Raw genomic sequence first — 11,185 nt, 5'->3', positions numbered from 1 at the left:
TGATTATTCTTAGATCTCTATACCGCCTAATGTTTAAATTATTCTCTGGATGTTGCTTAGCCACTTACGGAGACTCAGTTTTCTGTCTGGTTCATTACAATTCTATTTCAAAGCAAAGTACATGCATTCTGTCAAAGTGAATTTTCATAAAGTGAATCAAGTTTTGGAGTATCATAAAATCAGAGATGTGTTTCTATAGGGAAAAGTATTTCTCAATAAGTAATGATAAAGTTTTGATAAGGGGGTTAAGATGGTAGCTAGCTCAGGCTAATTGGGAACCAACAAATCATTGCTTAGTTACTGTATTGAGATGGTGGTATACTTTTCCTTTGTAGTACCCTGTTGACTCTAGAATGTCTCCTTTGTCTATAGTTGCTCACCTCATCATTCCTACACCGTAAATATCCAAACATTTCTCTGACCCTGATTACTTCCACATTTACAGTTCTCAGAATTTTTGTACCCATCTCTTGGTATTTCTCTGACATTTACAGTGTCTGATTCAGTTGGATTATTAGCACACACTTCAACTGTAATTACTACCATACGCATTCATTCATCTAACAGATTTTTATTGAGAACGGTGATGGATTGACTAATTGCGCTCAATCTTTCACCCCCTTGCACTAGTATTGTCATTCACACTCTTGGTATGGTCAGAGTGTACTGTACTTCCCTGCCTCTTGACTTTGTGCTTGGCCATATGACTTGCTTTAATCAGTGGGATGTTAGTGTATGTGATATAAACAAGGGCTTGATATGGGCTTCTACTCCTGACTTTGTCATGAGAAGAATGTGCTTTAGCTGGTGGGATAAATGTATTTGGGCTTTGTCCCCAGTTCCTGACACAGAGCTTGAAACTCTTTGGAATTTTCTGAGCGATAGGGATGATAGGAGTGTCTTGTATTGTTCATAACAATTATCTTTCATCATACCTGAGTTTATGCTATAAGGAGACTCTTTGCTGAGGGGCTGCTAAGTAGCTTCAGGGTGGAGGCTGGTCACCAGGAAAACCAAGGCATGATTAGAGGTTGGAATTTTTATCTCCTGACCTCCAAGGAGAGAAGAGGGGCTAGAGATTGAGTTAGTCTCCAATGGCTAATGATGTAATCAACTGTGCCTACGTAATGAAACCTCCATAAAAACCCCTGAATGATGGGGTTCAGCAAGTTTTTGAGTTGATGAATACATCAAGGTGCTGGGAAAGCATCACTCCTCGAGAGGGCATGGAAGCTCCGTGTTGCCCTCCCATACCTTGTCCTGTATACCTGTATATATTCGATGCATCTCTTCCATTTGGCTGTTCTTGAGTTGTATCCTTTACAATAAACTAAAAATAGTAAGTATAGTGTTTCCATGAGTTTTGTGAGACATTCTAACAAACTAGCAAACCTGAGGAGAGAGCGTGGGAACCCCTTATGCATTGCCAGTGGTCAGAAGTACAGGTGGCCACCTGAGAACTGGCATCTGAAATAGGGACAATTTTGTGTGACTGAGACCTTAACCTGTGGGGTCTGTGCTAACTCTGAGTAGTTAGCGTCAAAATTGAATTGAAATGTAGGACACCCATCTGGAGAGTTGGAGAACTGGTTGTTGGTGTGGGGGAAAAAAAAACCAGGATTACACATTTGGTGTCATAAGTATTGTAAGTAAAAATAGTTCAGACATAGTCTCTGGTCCAAGAAGGACGAGACACACATGGAATAAACTTATAGACCAAACCTGCCACTTAAAGCCAAGCCCCGCCTAAATCAGCTAAAACCCAGCCAACCCACCAATGCATAAAAGAAAAATAAATACTTGTTTTTCAAAACCACTGAGTTTTAATATGGTTTGTCACATAGCATAAACTGATTAAAAGCAACAATGTGCCATGTACTGTTTTAATCAGTGGGTGGGTTCTTATCTTAGAATTCTATAGGTTTTTGGCTTCATATGATGAAAAATAAGTTATAATCTGTTTTATCCTTTATCAGAATTTTGCATATTCAACCTATATAGAATTCTATATATGAATATAATAGGAGCAGTTGTATAGAGAATTTAATATTACAAAAATGAAAGGGAAGGAGAGGTCAGTTAACCAATTATCAAGACCTTGCAGGTTCCCCTCAGTTTTTCAGAACTCCCAAATCCATATTTTTAGGGCATCCCAAAATTCATGAGACTCTAAGGAATTGATACACAAAAGCAGACTCAAAAGAAACTACTGCAGAAATCAGAGAACAATTTCTTCTATTATGAGCCACACTCCTTTCTAGTGATTACAATACATATTTTTACTTTCCTAGATATCCCCTCCTGGCATCAGGTACCAGAGAAGTAGAATCATCACATATATAAATTAGGATAGGTTTGGCTACATATAGCAGATAAGTACCAAATACAGTGGCTTTAATAAGAAAAGATGAAATGGTGCCATTTGTGACAACATGGATGGATCTTGAAATTATTATGCTGAGTGAAATTAAGTCAGACAGGAAAAGTTGAGAACCGTATGATTTCACTGATATGTGGGATATAAAACTGAAAGCAACAAAAGAATAAGACAAACAAATGAAGAAACAAAAAGTCATAGACACAGACAATAGTTTAGTGGTTACCAGAGGTAAGGAGGGAGGGGGGCAGTAGATGAGGGTAAACAGGGTCAAATACATGGTGATGGAAGTAGCACTGACTCTGGGTGGTGAACACACAATGTGATATATAGACGATGTATTACAGAATTGTACAGTTGGAACCTATGTAATTTTATTAACCATTGTCACTCCAATAAATTTTAGTTAAAATAAAATCTAGGTAAGCTAATATTTCAAAGACAAAAAAAATGCAAGATAGAAACGTATGTTTCTCTCACAGTAAAGAAATATAGAAATGCATGTTTCTCTCACAGTAAGGAAATCTGAGACTACACAGTCTAGCACTGGTATGGCCTACGGGGTCATCAGGGATCCACCCTCTTATCTCTCTGTTCTACTATTTTCAGTATGTATCTTCTATCTTCAAAATTGTTTAAAAGCCCAAGATGCTAAAACTTCAGCCATGATTTCCATATTTCAGGGAGCACAAAAGAGGAAGGGAGGAAGTCAAAAGAGGAAGAGAAACATATCTCCACTGAATTCACTTATATTACATTTACTAGAATTTATGATATAACTGGTGCAACAGAGTCTTAAAATTTTTATCTATAAATGTATGCGTGCTTTACTGTCCTGAATTAAATCAGTATTTTGCTACTAAGCAGAAAGGGGAAAATGGATATTGGAGAAAATAAGTAGCAATCTCTGCTCACCATCTCTCTCTCATTCTTGCTATTTCACATATCAACGTTTCTTAAGTCAGATATATTGTACTAACATTGATATATGTATTTTTTTCCTGAAAACCCATTATTAAATCAATAGAATGTCTTATTGATTTTAAAAAAAATATGGCAATTTATCAATTTTCTTGGTGAGAATAAAATCAGAACACAGTGAGTTTTGTAGGATATGTTCAATCCTTATGAATTACCTCTGCTTCACAAAAGGGAATATAATCTTTCCAGGATTAATACGTTTGGGGCTGCCAGACTCAGAGTATCTATTCCATGAGAGATAAACTCTCCAGATTCTTGCCTTTGGGGCTTCCCTTTTCTAAAATCCTCTTATCTCACCTCCTAAGGAAGGCATCCAGTAATGGAAATTTTGGTTTTGGCCATCTCTGCTCTGGTCCGGCCTCTTTGTGATTACTTTCTAATCACCTTGATTGAACTTGTTTATTGCCAAAGTTTCCCAGCCAGGAAGAGTTAAACAATTTCTTAGGATGGATGACTTCTACTTGCATCCATTATGTGTTAATAATAACTAGTTTAACTACTAAGTCTCATTTCATGTTCTAGTTCTGGGATCACCTCTCTCTTTCAAGTACTTTTAACATGGGCCACATTCCATAGCCCAAAGAGGAATTGCCTGCATGTGTAATTTGGTAAAAACTTCCAGTAACTCTTCAGTTTCTGAAGATATAGCATTCACAATGTCATAGCGTCAGGTATGAAGGGAAAAGATAAAGAAATACATTAAACTTAGTGGTCTGTTTCATAGACTCGCTTATAAAATAAAGTATTGTGTGTCCTATATTATCTCTGGAAGATTTAAATACAGTAATTGAATTTTTTTCTTTATTTCTCTTACAAGCAAATGCTTTTATGTGCTAAGGATACATTTAGCTATGTATTTTGGCAAGCTTTAGATATGCTATTTGAGATCCTTTGTAGTTGCTTAGGGTTACTACTGATAAGAATGAAGCTACTATAGTTTATTAAAAATAAGGCATCGTCAAGTTTAAGACAATCTGCCTTGTGAAATTTCTGCCATGTGAAATTCACAATTTATGCCATGTGAAAAGTGAGAAAAAAATGTTCATCTTAGAATTACAGAGATATAATAATTTAACAGAATTTTTAATGACAATTACCAGTATAAAATATAAACTATAGATTGTAAATCCTATTGGTAGAGGAATATGTAAAACTAGGGGCTTTAGAGTCTGGAATTAAAGACATTAGAGCTCTTTAGTTCTAGGAAACATAAAAATATTTATGTTTGCGCATAGCTCCTGCAAATCAAAGGATTATTAAGGAAACTCACAATCTTTATAGTTTTACTTATTAAAACTTGAAGAAGGTAATGGCTGCAAGTGAAAATCAACATTCTTAAAGGCACTGAGTTAACTAGCAGGCATTTAACTGCCTTTATCAACCCCCCCAGAAACTACTGAAGAGGAGGAAATCAAGCTTCTTTTACAATGTTTGAACTTCCAGGTTTACCCTTTCGCTTATCATAGAAGGGCTGACTTTACCAATACAGCCAGAGAAGTGCCTGTATGTAACGGAGGTGTCTATAGCTCTCAAAGGCTAGTATGTTGTATTTTAATTTCATTATTTCTCCACAGTTCATGTTGTTTTCAAAACTCAATCACCTCCCCAAGTCCCATGAACTCTCTCTGAGCACACAAGTTATTGAGTATTTACTGTGCCAGGCACTACAGTAGGAAGTGGGGGTAAAATAATAAATTTTTCTTGCCATCAAGTGAACAATCTTACAGGGGAGACAGTTTCAGTCATGCTACAATAGCACTTCTACAATTTATTTCACAGTGAGTCCAAATAATGGCTCAAAGGAGGATAAAATCAACTCAACTGTAGAGGTTGAGGAGGAAGAGATATGGCAACAAGGTCTTGAGAATGAAAAAGAAGGAATTTAGCAGTGTGTGTATCTGGGGGTGGGTTGGTGATGGAGGCATTTCAAGCAGAGTAAATGTGGGCACATATTTGTTTTCACGTGATCTATTACCCACCACCCAACTGAATGTAGGATAGCGTTTAGCAAGTTGTGTGTGTGTTTTTTTCCACTGAAAAAAATGAGTGATCTGGTCTAGAGAATATGAGAATGGTCAAGAAATAGGGCAGTGCTTCTCAAACTTTGGTAAGCATAAGAGTCACTTGGGGTGCTTGTTCCTAGGCAACACCCTCAGAGTTTCTGCTTCAGGAGGTCTGGAATGGGGGAGAGAAATTCGCATTTTCAGTAACATTTACCCCCAGCTCCCAACCCTATTGTGACTCTAATATAGGTCCATGGAGCAGAGATGGAAAAGAATTTGTGGATACTTATACCCTGGTTATCAACAACCTGCAGCTCACCAAATAAACCTTGAGGTACACCCCCTGTCAGCCATCAAAAGCTTTTTAACCAAACTTAACCTGTGTTGCTCAGACCTGTAAGTTAATTTTCAGGCAAATATGCTGAGAGAAAAATAAATCTTCCTCCTGAGACTTAACAGGTCTTGGTTTTTAAGTATTAGCATGTTTTTCAAGTGCTGTGAAGCTCAAAAGTGCTAAAAAGCCTCCAGGATTAGTCATTTCTCTAAAAAAAGTGTCCAGCGGCACAATACTTATCTTGGAAGATGAAATTTTCCATGTAAGATATTTTTTCTACATTTTGTAATCATAGATGAGAATTTATACCAACTCTACGTTTTTAGCTATTGAATGAAACATTTCTAAACTGAGTTGAAAATAATTCCAACATGCCTTTGACACCCACTTGATCTAATTTAACTCCATTCGTCTCTCCCTTACTTACCCTTTATGTTCTTGAGCATTCCAGCTGTTAACATTAAATCTAATTTTGGGATGTCAGCCCATGTCAAAGCAAGCCTTAATCCTTTTAATGATAACCTATCACCAGCTCAAGGCTGCTTTATATCATCAGATATAACGACGTTTCCAACCCTGCGGGCATGGAGAGTGATTATGTACGCATGAATGCTAGAGCTTCCCTATAATACTGCTTGGTGTAGACGGGAATTCTATATGGGGTGGGTAAGGATTGAACTCCATCCAAAGTGCTTTGGTTGCAAAAATAGAGAAAGGTTTTGTTAGAAGATGGTAGCACTGCAGAACTATTGGAAAGAACGTTGGCTATCATCTAGTCCTACGTCTTTATTTTGTGTGTGTTTGAGATTAAAATGTCATGATATACAGTTAATGACAGAGGTGTTGAAACGAGAACCAGGCAGGAAACGTTAAGATCCATAGCCTAGCACTTTGTTAATGGAGCCATATGTCATTTACTTTCTTCTCTTAAATGAAATGGGATTAAAAAAAAAAAAAGAAAAGAAAAACTACCACTGTTCTTACTCCTCCCATTTAGACAATTTTGGGGGTGTAAAGAGCAACTGTCTTGAAAGTTTGGTATAGATTTTTCTTGCTTTCCCACCAGATACACCTCAAATTTAGAAAACTGGTTAATGAAACAGGCCATTGTCATAGTCCTTTTTGGAAGCAACTTGTAGAAAAGTATGGGTGACTTTTTAAAAATTTTATACTGGGACATTTAGCTTTGTTATAGTAAAACACTACTAAAGAATTCCCTGTTTATGAGAAAGGTCACCACATAAAAATACATATTCTTGCCATTTCATTTTGTGCTCTTGGTGTACTATAATTGGAATTTTAGAAGGATTATATTTTAATGAAAGAAATGAGAAATAACTTTTAAATGAGGGTGGATAGACATTATAAATAAACTACACAAGTTAAATGTCCAGTGAAATGTTCACCTTAAAAAGCCAATAATTAATGAAACATGATTAAAAAGAAAGCATTATTTTATTCATATTATGTACCTTGGCACTAAGGTTAAAAGAATAAGTCATAATATTTTTCCTAAAGGAGCTCACAGCCTGGAGTGGGGTGGGAGAACGACACCAAAAATGTTAAGTATAAATGCTACAAGAAAATTAAGTTCAAAGGCGTGTGCAACATTAAGGGGAGAGTAATTAACTTTGTTTTGGAAATTGGAAAAGGCTTCAAGGAGGGTATAATGTTTGAAACAAGTACAAGTTCAATTAAAAAATGCCAAGCAGATGATTTTTAAAAGTATAAAGACAGCAGCATGGCATTTTTTTGTTTTCTGAACACTAAAAAATATCTTTTTTTAAGCATGTTTAAAATAATCATTTCTATGAAATAAACTTTCTACTTCTCATTTCGCCAACTGCAAAATAATGCCTTCTTTTTATTTTTATTTACTGTTTTGTCAATTTCTCATGATGATTTTCCTACATCATTTATTTGGACAGACGTTTCTGGAAAATGTCTGCATTTTTCTCTAGAAGAGTCACTTTATGTTCTTTTCCTATGATTCAAATCATTGTCTTTTTTCCCCTTTCCCATTTATTTCATTCTCTTTTTCATAATATTTCAGTACTCAGGTATCAAGAACTGAGAACAATAATACAAACTGATATCTTTATCTTTTATCTTCCTATACATACACCTTTATTTACAAAGATAAAGGTGCTGACTATAAATACTATTATTTTCATGCACAAGAGGGGAAATCTGGGGTTAAGGTGTTTTCCAGGGGTACAGGGGCACTTTGTGATACACGCAGAAACACAATCCTAACCTCCTAGGTCAATGGTCATTAGATCAATTGCTGAACGTTTCAAATGCTGCCCAAGATGTGTTGCAGCACTCTCACTGATAGGTTCCGAGAAAGGTTCGTGATGTGAGATCCTGAGAAGGAAGGAGTTAAAGGGAAGAAAATTGTAGAGGATTAGATTGATCTCAAGGGATTTGGAAACTAGGCAGAGGATCTGAACATGAAAGGAAAGATTTGATTCTGTGCTGAATTACAAGTTTTAAGGAAATTAGAGTGTAATTTTGTTCAGCTACAGATAAGGATCCACAGACTAAATTAGTGAAGTTATTATAACTATTATCGTTTAAAATCATCACTAAAAAGCATTTCTAAAACTGTGTCAACTATGAACAATCACCTTGAGGTACATGAACAAAATGAAAAACCTGGGGAAAAAACACAGCAATAGCAAACAGTGCACATTAAACATCAGATGCACGGGGGGAAATCTAAAAGACATGTCATTGAATTATGCCTTTTCTTCAGCCTTAAGAAGAAGGGAAGGGGCAAATCACTGCTTTATTTACATGTCTTACGAAAGCATCTCAATGTACCAGCCAACCTTCTGATTTTTGAGACAGTTGGTAGAGTGCCTTGGATTCTCTCACCTTACTCTTGAGAAGAATGCCACATTTCACCAGGCCCCAAAGAGCAACATTTTGGTTTCTCCCTGTAGCCCATTTGTTAGACTTGCCCTTGACTCAGTCACTGATAATGCCCTCAACCTCGGTTAAATAAACTTGGTATATTGGCTGAGTCAGTTAGTGTGATTGCCATCCACTGGTTAAAGTTTCTAGGAACAATCTGCCCTGCAAAACAAACAAACAAACAAACAAACAAAACAACCCCAAAACAACAGATAGATTTTTTCCTCTGTTGCCAAGTAAATATCCCATTTATCTGATTTCCGAGTGAATACCTATTTCCCATAGGGATATGCTCATATAAAGTTAAAGTGGGCTTCTGGTGAAAAAAAAAAAAAAAATGGTGAATTGATCACATACACTCACCTCTGTGTTGTTACAGAATCTCTCACAAACATAAACCCTCTAGGACAAAGAGAACAAGAAAGGAGAATCTGGACCATAGCTGGATAGCAATAACTGATTTAGCAGATACAAGAAAGCTGAATAATAAATCATCATTGGGAAAACATGGAAGCACACTAATTTGCATTTCAGAATCTGCAATGGTTCAGTGATTCATGACCCTAGCAATTCTGGATGTGGGATCCAGTTGGGGCTAAAAAGAAAGTATTCAGAGTGTGAAAGGATCAGAGAAGAATCTCTTTCGTTCTTTGGAAGAAAGTGGAAAAAAGAAACTTCTTTAAGAATGCCGTATTTCCCCAAAAATAAGACCTAGCCAGACAATCAGCTCTAATGCGTCTTTTGGAGCAAAAATTAATATAAGACCCGGTCTTATTTTACTATAATATAAGACCAGGTATGATATAATATAACATAACATAACATAACATAACATAACATAACATAACATAACATAATATGGTATAATACCAGGTCTTATATTATAGTAAAATAAGACCGGGTCTTATATTGATTTCTGCTCCAAAAGACGCATTAGAGCTGATTGTCTGGCTAGGTCTTATTTTCAGGGAAACAGGGTAGCAATTGTATCAGAATTCCTCAAGCAGGCCTGGTTTATTGAAAATGAAGAGCAGGAATACATTAAAACTGAAAGAATCCAAAGGTGGTCCCGGGTCAGCAATGAGCCCCTATCTTAGCTTCAGTACATCCTGGGATATTGCTGCTTTGCATAAAGCAATAACAGTTAAAAGTGTGGATGGAGCAACCATCACTGATATTCTAACTAAGAGAAGCAGTGCACAGCATCAACAGATCAAAGCAGCATATCTTCAGGAAAAAGGCAAGCCCCCATGAAGCTCTGAAGAAAGCCCTTACAGGTCACCTCGAGGAACTGGCTTTGGCTCTACTAAAAACTCCAGCCCAGTTGGATGCTGATGAACTCTGCACTGCCATGAAGGGCCTTGGAACTGATGAAGACACTCTGAATGAAATTTTGGCATCAAGAACTAACAGAGAAATTAACAGAGTCTATAGAGAAAAATTGAAGAGAGATCTGGCTAAAGACATCACCTCAGACACATCTGGAGATTACCAGAAGGCTTTGCTTTCTCTTGTTAAGGGTGACCCATCTGAGGATTTTGGCATAGATGAGGACTTGGCTGAGTCAGATGCCGGGGGAAAGGAGAAAAGCGACAGATGTGAGTGCGTTCAATACCATTCTTACACCAGAAGCTATCCCCATCTTTGCAGAGTGTTTCAGAAGTACTTCAAGTCCAGTCAGCACGACATAACAAAGTTCTGGAGCTGGAGATGACAGGTGATGTCAAGACATGCTTCACAAGGATTGTGAAGTGTGCCACAAACAAACCAATGTTCTTTGCTGAGAAGCTTCATCAGGCCATGAAGAGTGTTGGAATGTGTCATAAGACATTGGTTAGAATTATGGTTTTCTGTTCTGAAATCGACATGAATGATATCAAAGCATGCCATCAGAAGTTGTATGGTATCTCTCTCTGCCAAGCCATCCTGGATGAATCTAAAGATTATGGAAAAAAATCCTAGTGGCTCTCTGTAATAGTAAAGTAAAGGAGGATAGTAAACATTCCTTTGATCTCAAGCTTTTTGATCCAGAGATTTTTAAATCGTATCTTTTCATTTCATATTATAGACTTAAATAGTTTTTTCAGGATTAGTCTGGCTAACTGCTTTCTGAAAACTAAAGCCTATATTATCATTTTTACATTACAACTCTGTATAATAAAAATAAGTTTTTTTAAAATGTATTTACCCCAACTATAAAATCCCATAAACAGGTTGTTCTAGAAACATTACCTGAAAAATATGTTTATATAACAGAAAATAAAATAATTTTACAGGGAAAAAGAAAAAGGATTGGTTAATAGTCTATTTAAGAAGTTTTCATTTACCTACACTCCCTTCTGAAACCCCACTTAAATGACAGCTTAAGTTTCTGTTTGATTTGTTTTGTTTTAAGGAATAAACCCCAAATGACCAAAAACAAACAAACATTTTTTTCAACATACTTTCTGTTAGCATCTTTTCCTGGGTATTTTACCATTTTTAAACCATTATAAATAGTATATTCTTAAATTTTTATTTTCTATTTTTTGCTTGTATACAAAAATGTTACTGACTTTTGGTTATTGAATT

The 11,185-nt window shown here is 36.3% G+C and overlaps 1 pseudogene; it reads left to right on the top strand.

Annotated features, from left to right (window-relative positions):
• Nucleotides 1-6,279: 6,279 nt before the first annotated feature.
• On the top strand, nucleotides 6,280-10,692 carry LOC109446357 (annexin A1 pseudogene; annotated as a pseudogene).
• Nucleotides 10,693-11,185: the final 493 nt, after the last annotated feature.

This window comes from Rhinolophus sinicus, chromosome 2, assembly GCF_057876585.1.
Source record: "Rhinolophus sinicus isolate RSI-liver-muscle chromosome 2, RSI-T2T, whole genome shotgun sequence".
NCBI lineage: Eukaryota > Metazoa > Chordata > Mammalia > Chiroptera > Rhinolophidae > Rhinolophus > Rhinolophus sinicus.
Note: the sequence above shows the minus strand (reverse complement) of the source record. Positions and strands in the feature narration are given on the sequence as shown.